The following is a 7,080-nucleotide window of genomic DNA, read 5'->3' on the forward strand; positions in this document are numbered from 1 at the left end:
ATGTAAAGTGACCACTCTTTTGTGTTGAGGTTCTGTTTTATTAATTTCCAGATTTATGTAGCAACTGTTAGGTATAAATGTCCAATGAAGCTAATAATGAAATAATAATGATTGGATAAAGAACTAATTCTGAGTGGACACTTGGCACTTTGCTACACCTCTCCAAACATACCTTTATGAACTCTTCCATTCATAAGCATCAGGGTGTTAAGTACAAGCCATTAAAAATGGTATTATGGGATTCAGGTTGGCCAGTGAAGAGAGGACTTTCCTAAGATTAGGTATTACTGTTTGCTAAAGACAAGATAAACTTAAATAGTCTTCAGGCTGGTTAGGCTTCAAAAAGCAACTAAAATGTACTTTGATTTTTCTAGAACTTAGGAATTACAATGTAGTCATAGTACCCTGGCCTAAAGAGTTTACTTTTCATCTAAATCTGATGAATATGACCAATGAGGGGTGAAGGGGAGGCATTAAGTCACCTTAGCATGAACAACAATTTAAAGGTACTTTAGATACACTCCAGAAATTTTATTTGAGATCTTGCCCACTACAAGCCTTGCTTTATAAAATACTTCTCCATATCTGCCAAACCTTGGAATAACCCTTGTAAAAGCCATAAATATGGTGCAGATAAACAGTGGCAGTCTTACATAATAAGGCATCTTTGCCAAATGGGAGTAGAAGACAAGAAGCCCGCCTCCCACTAAGCAACATATTCCAGGCCTCACAATCCTGAAACACCATCATTCATGGAGTGGCCTGGCTCCCAGCAGAAGTGAAGGTTCACCCTGGGCTACTGAAGGAGAGAGCCCTGTAGGCCTTCCCAGCAAAGGGGCATCCATCTATCTTGCTTCCCTGTGCTAATACCTTCTATTAACATGTGCTAGCAGTATGCACATGGCTTCTGTTATAAATTCCATGCTTATCACCATGCATCTCATCTAATGGGTACTTGATAAATGTTTGTTGAGTTGAACTACTTTTTAATCTCCAGATGAGTCTATTAAGAAGCGATTTGTTCCATGAACAGGATGGACACTGCATAGTGCAAGTTACAAGAAATAGCCCTTTCTCCTAGGAAGTTTCAGTCTGACTCAGTTGGTATATATCAACAAAAAACAAAGAACAAAACAGTTGGACCAAAGTTAAAGTATTTATAACAAATGTATTTGTGTGGGCTAGAAAAGGGCAAGTATTTAAGTGGAAAGACAACATGATGAGTTAGAGAAACCATCAGCTTCTGTTTAGCACACTTCCTGAAGGAGATAAAGCTTTGTAGGACAAAACACTGTCACTAAGGATGCCTTGTCTTCCAGCTCCATTTTTCATGAGATGTGTAACCTTGGGTAAATTATGTAATCCCTCTATGTTTCAATTTCTTCTCAAATTGAGATAATGATATTATCTATCTTGCAGGGTTGTTGTTGATATTAAGTTAATTTTCTAAAATGCTTAGAACAGTGTGTAGCACTCTTATGAACCATGCAGTGTTTGTTAAATAACTAAACAAAGCCCTAAGCCCAGGAATAAAATAGAGTATATGATACCAGAAAAAAGAGTGGAGAATGGAATTGGACCCACAAAAACAAAAGATATCCACTCTGACCTTTATAAAGTTAGTTATTTTTTCTTAAAAATTTAAGTTGTTTGCATTGGCATTGACAATATTTAATTACTATTTTAAAATTCATATACAGCCTGTTGCATTTTATGTTATCTTTTTGCACCTACTTTTATTTTTTTTAAAGATTTTATTTAGGGCGCCTGGGTGGCTCAGTTGGTTAAGTGACTGCCTTCAGCTCAGGTCATGATCCTGGAGTCCCGGGATTGAGTCCCACATCGGGCTCCCCGCTCAGCAGGGAGTCTGCTTCTCCCTCTGACCCTCCCCCCTCTCATGCCCTCTCTCTCTCTCTCATTCTCTTTCTTAAATAAATAAAATCTTTAAAAAATATATTTTATTTATTCATTTGAGACAGAGAGATACAGAAAGAGAGAGCATGAGCAGGGGGAAAGGCAAGTGGAGAGGGAGAAACAGACTCTCCCCTGAGCCAGGAGCCCAATGTGGGGCTCAATCCCAGGACCCTGGGATCATGACCTGAACCGAAGGCAGACGTTTAACCAACTGAGCCACCCAGGTGCCCTATGCAACTACTTTTCAAAAGAATTATTAAGGAAGCCAGTAAAAGTTTTTCAGAAAACGAAATTAGAAGAAAAAAGTAAGGAAATAAAAGCTGTCCATTAACCTTGCTCCTTTTGACCATCTTTTCTTCCAACTTAATTTGACCCAAAATTTCTAGGAACTCTCTGAGCCTCAGCCATTTAACCTGGTTGTAGCCTACAGCTTCTCTGAAGAGTCAAAGGTAAGTGGCACTTGTATATCTTTTTATTCTACTACTGTGCGTGTTGAACATCAGTTATTAATGAGATACTCCTCAACTAGCCCAGCTGCTACTTAACAGTTTATATGATGTGAAATCCCAGACAGTTAAAGGCGCTCAGGCAAAGCCCAACTCTTGGGCTTTTGTATACACCATTGAGAAGGACTTCAGGATCCTGAAGGACTTTGATCCTTCTGTCACTAGCCTTCTATGAAACATTTATTTTTCCCTTTTGTGTTTTAGTTTCTACAGCTAAGCATGAGAGGAATGAAGTCTATTTTTTATTATAGAGATGTAATGAAACCAGATGAGATATCCAGGTTAGGTATTGGGGAAGATATACTGTATAAACCCAAGCGATTATGATTTTTGAAATATTTTAGATGATTTAGTGCTGAGTTGATAAAATTCAATATATGAATTCAATTGGAAACTATTTATCAAGAAAGTATTGGGTACACAATGAGAACAGAGAGAGAGAGGAGTAAGGTAAAACCTCCACCCTCAAAGAGTTTATCATCTGATGGGGGAAAATAACATACAAACATCTGACTATGAAACAAGTTGAGCAAGTGCTATCCCACTGGCAGAGCAGAAGGCGGAGAAGCACAGAGAAGGGAGTTACTGAAGCAAGTTGAGAAGATAGGAGACTGCATGAAGGAAGAGTGATCACTGGATCTGGCCTTGAAACATAAGAGTAAAATTCCTATTTGTTTTACAGTTGACCCTTAAGCAACACAGGGGTTAGAGGTGCCAACACCCCTGCAGTCAAAAACTCACATAAAACTTTTGACTCTCCAAAAACTTAACTACTAAGAGCTGAAGCCTTACCAATAACATAGTCAGTTAACACACATTTTGTATGCTGTATGGATCTATACTGTATTCGTACAATAAAGTGAGCTAGAGAAAAGAAAATGTTATTAGGAAAATCATAAGGAGGAGGAAATAACATTTGCAGCATCTATTTATAGAAAAAAAATCCAAATAGAAGTGGAACCACACAGTTCAAACCTGTGTCATTCAAGGGTCAACTGTGGTTTCATATTATAACTCACACAGAAACAGAAAAGGCCCAGTATATACTATAGGACTAAATATTTATGTGTGTACTTGGTTTTAAAATAGATCAGCACACTCCTTCCTACCAGCAGGTGCTGTTAAGAGCAATCTGTGTCTATCAGCTCTCTCACAGTTGGTGTTCAGATCTATCACGTTGATCATTTTTTTTAAAGATTTTATTTATTTATTTGACAGAGAGATAGAGAGACAGCACAAGTAGGCAGAGTGGCAGGCAGAGGGAGAGGGAGAAGCAGGCTTCCCGCTGAGCGGGGAGCCCGATGCGGGGCTCGATCCCAGGATCCTGGGATCATGACCTGAGCCGAAGGCAGCCGCTTAGCCGACTGAGCCACCCAGGCGCCCCTATCACATTGATCATTTTGATGGAAATCTCCATCGAAACGTTTTTCAGAGCTCTTCTATTTCTAGACTGTAAAATATGGCCTAAAATATTAGCCTTCATCTTTCCCAATTAATGAAAACATGAAAAACTATACCCTGTTTTAGTGCAGTGTTTCTTTTTCTTCTTTTATCCCCCTCCCCCCGCCGAGTGCCAGTGCCATGTTTCTTGTATAGATGGTTCAAGCTTTCATTTAACTGAGTAAAGCCCTGGTCGAGAAAATGGATAGACAGCTCAATCCCTTGTAATCCACTGAAAGCTTGCCAGTTCTGCAGCATCTGGACATAACTGATACTGAGCAAAATCATCAGTGGTGTGTCTTGGTGTCACGCCATGTCTTTCTACTCATCTTGCCATTCTGGAAGCATTGGGGGGTTTTTTGTTTGTTTTTTTGTTTTTATTTATTTATTTGTCAGAGAGAAAGAGACAGAGAGCAAGCACAAGCAGGGGGAGGGGCAGAGGGAAAGGGAGAAGCAGGTTCCCCACTGAGCAGGGAGCCCAATGTGGGGCTCAATCCCAGGACTCTGAGATCATGACCTGAGCCGAAGGCAAAAGCTTAACCAACTGAGCCACCCAGGCGCCCCTGGGAGCATTGTTTTGTTTCCTTCTTACAGACACATTTTCAGCTGGCATTCCAACTCCTCCTAAGCATGCTCCCCCTCTACTCCCCAGAGCCTTCTGTATTTTAGTTTGTGACCAGTAGAAGTCAAAATGCCTTCAAGAAATGCTAAAATAAATCTCTATTTGGGGTTGGTATGGAAAATATTCATCAGCAAGTACTTGCTGGCATCCTTCAATGAACACCAGCTGACATTCCATAAGACGAGATATCAGTGGAAAAAGTTCCATTCCTGTGGGTTTGTTTCCTATCCCTTTTTTCTCAGAGTTTCGCTATTTGCCTTCATAGACTATTAACACAGTGTGATTTGTGCCCAGTGGGCCGGTGGCTGAGGAAATAGCAGCTTGTTCTAGAGTCTACAATGCGTTCACTGCTTGCTACTGCAAAGAAAATTGGGCTTCCTCACTGAGGCTTCCTCCTCACAGCGACATTCTACGCTGACTTCAGTGGGCATCTCTCAATGGAAAGATGGACACTAAGCCTCAAAGCCAAATATTTGCTAACAAAGAGAAATTGTGGGAAATAACTCTTAAATATTTTCCCACCTTTATCTACTTGTCTAAATGATAACTAAATGGGGAGCTTAAGAAACCCCTTGGGAGAAGGCAAGCCCACATTGGGTGTGTAGCTTGGGAGGGGAAATCATGGTGTGACAAGTCTGTCCCTTATATTTCATAAGCCTGTACCAGTGCCATGCTGGCTCAGACCTGCTTCCTTCTGGCATCTTTTTGGTTGTTCATTTAGGAAAATATTACAGATTAGAAGGGAACACTCCCTCGTCTTCTACGGTAACCTCAGCCATCTTTCTTCTGAGTCCAGCGATTTCTTTTTTAAATCATTGTTGGATATTGTAGCAAGGGAAATGTTAACAGTGCCTGCAATTTACTTAATGGATAATTTTACTCTCTGCAGTCTGGGTAAATTTATGTGAGATCTGGTCTATGTTGCTTGGAAAATGCCTTATTCAGAAAGAAGCCCAGCTAAATGTTCAACTTTTTCAGACTCTAAAATTTTCACTTTGTTTCTGACTGAAATGTAATTCATTTCACATTCATGGATGGATTGGGGGCTGCAGAAGAAGGCCAAGAGGGGGGTATTTGGCTCAGACCACGGGGCCCTGCATCCTTTGTGTGTCTATGGGGGCAGAAATTTTCACAGTCACAGAAACATCTCTGTGGCCAAACAGCTACAAACCATCCAGTCTATTGAAGAAAAACCTGTGACCTTATAAAACAAAGTTTTTCTTAAACTAGAATGTGTATAGAGTTCCCAAGGCCATTTTATTTCCACGTTGCAAATTAATAGCAAAATGTCTAAAGGAGAAACCAACCATTCCAACAGATCAAGTCAGAAAACTGTCTCAGAAAGCAGTCTTCTTAAAATTGGGTGTATTTTTCAGAATTGATAGCTCTCCTCAGGGAGGAGATTTCAGCACTGAAAGCATGTAATTCCTGAGCAGTGCTCCAAATAGATCAACTTTCCTTTTATTACTTTGTTTTGAATTTTCCTGGGGTGGCACTGCAAATGTTTTGAGCATCTCTGTTCCCGTCAGGGTTTTATTCGTCTTCTTCTGTGTTAACCTGAGACAGTGCTGCTGAATTTCAGCTGCCCCTTGCATTACCCAAACCAAACCAACAACCCAAGGGACTCTCAGAGAATCCCGTGTTTGCTTGTTTCCATGCGGCAACCAGATTGCCAGCTCTTGAATCACAGGATGATTCATCTGGACCGGTTTGCAGGATCTCGGCAGACAAGTGCCCTGCTGAAGACAGGGCAGGGAGCTCTTTCTTTAATCCCGGTTTTGTCAAAGCTCAACTGCTGCTTTAGAAAAACCATTAGAGTTTCTCATCTGTTTCTTCATCAGCAAAATAGGAATCACCCTAGTATTATGGTACTTAATTTTGTTTTCTTCTATGAAGTGCTTTGAAGATGAGAAGAGTTGCATTTATTTTGCTTAGCAATTTAAATTAATGGGGTCAGAAATATGACACATCCTGTGTTTGGTGGCACTTCTTTGATTTTCTTGCTCAGCCTACTCCTTTGCTTACACATTCAAATTCATCCCACCTTGTCACTGATGACTATCTCCAGTTGAATTTACTTTTGGTATTTTAACTCAAAATTTTATTATTGAAATAAACAGGATAGACTTTCAGAAGTTTTTTCTAGTCATCCACCACTGCATAGATTGTTGTTTCAGTCATTCAGGAAAGCTGACTACATGCCTAATAAATCCATCCAACAATTAGAAATCAAATAAGAAAGCTTAATAAATAAGTAATTTTAAAAACCGGAGAATCAAAATAGCAAAGCCAAATTTTTAGGTATTATTTAGAAGGGTCATTAGAATTCATCTAACTCCAAGGTGTCTCATATTTAATCAAGGATTGAGATAATAATATGCCAATGAAGTAAAGCATAAAAGTGCTTACTCTTATTCCCCATGGTCACATAAATTCTGTTTTAGACACAGTCAAATATCATATATATATTGAAAGATACATGTGCTATATTTAGTTCAAAATGTTTAGTTTGAGTGTGATGAACATATGAAATATGTGAAATGAAAATTGTATGTTTTATCTTTCCATGTTTTTTTTTTTTTTTTTTTTTTTTTTTTT

The sequence above is a fragment of the Neomonachus schauinslandi genome, chromosome 8, assembly GCF_002201575.2.
Source record: "Neomonachus schauinslandi chromosome 8, ASM220157v2, whole genome shotgun sequence".
Taxonomy (NCBI): domain Eukaryota; kingdom Metazoa; phylum Chordata; class Mammalia; order Carnivora; family Phocidae; genus Neomonachus; species Neomonachus schauinslandi.